Source organism: Sturnira hondurensis, unplaced genomic scaffold, assembly GCF_014824575.4.
Source record: "Sturnira hondurensis isolate 20B ecotype Veracruz unplaced genomic scaffold, ASM1482457v3 Scaffold0001304, whole genome shotgun sequence".
Taxonomy (NCBI): domain Eukaryota; kingdom Metazoa; phylum Chordata; class Mammalia; order Chiroptera; family Phyllostomidae; genus Sturnira; species Sturnira hondurensis.
Genome location: NW_028073935.1, coordinates 1,723,953 through 1,724,961, shown reverse-complemented (window position 1 = coordinate 1,724,961; position 1,009 = coordinate 1,723,953).

The window sequence follows — 1,009 nt, the reverse complement described above, 5'->3', positions numbered from 1 at the left end:
CACCCCTATGTGATTCATGAGGGGGTGATCTGTCATGATGAAGCTGCCAGTCACCAGTTTCCCATAGCGGCAGCCTTCTGAATCATAATAGCTTCTGGAGAAATGTTCAAACTTAATGCAAAATTTGATGCAGATTCATCACTCTACTCACTCAGTCATTTGAATGGGGTGGCCACACAGTACACATGTTTACTCAATGGCATCTACTGCCACACCGACTAGTACAGTGAAGTCATCATTGTTCACACATGCACATTCTCATCCACTCCCCTTGACTGCCAGATTATATCAATGCCATACAAACCATTTTCATTATATTAACGATGACTGAACATTTTCTGGATAGGCCTCATAAATGTTTAATCACTATGTTCTTTACCTGAAACTAATATACTATTGTATGTCAACTGTAATTGAAAAAAGAAAACTTATTTAAAAAATAATACTGTATTGCATATTTGAATGTGGTTAAGAGGGTAGATCTTAAAAATTCTCACAAGAAAAAATTTATAGCAACATATAGTGACAGATATTAAACTAGACGCTGTGGTGAACATTTTGAAAATTTTTTCTTAAAAAAGACCTCAAAACTCAACAGCTCAACAGTAAATAAACAAAAAATTTAATTGGAAAATAGCAAAGACTTGAATAGACATTTTACCTAAAAGTATATATTGGTGACCAGTAAGCACATGAAAAACTGTTCAACATCATTGGTCTTAAGAAATGTGGGATAACATTACTGCCAATTAGAGCAGCTAAAATAAAAAATAGTGATGATATCAAGTGCTGACAAGGAGGCAGAGACACTGACTACCTGGGACATTTTAGTGGTAATGTAGAATTTTGCAGCCACCTGCAGACTCACAGATGGAGAGGAGGATTACAGGTATTGTGGGTGGGGGAGGTGAGGGAGTACAGGAATTGAGCAAAAAAGGAAAAAAGATTTCATGGACATGGAAAACAGCATGGTGACTGCTGAGGCGAGGGAGGTATAAGGGGACTAAAT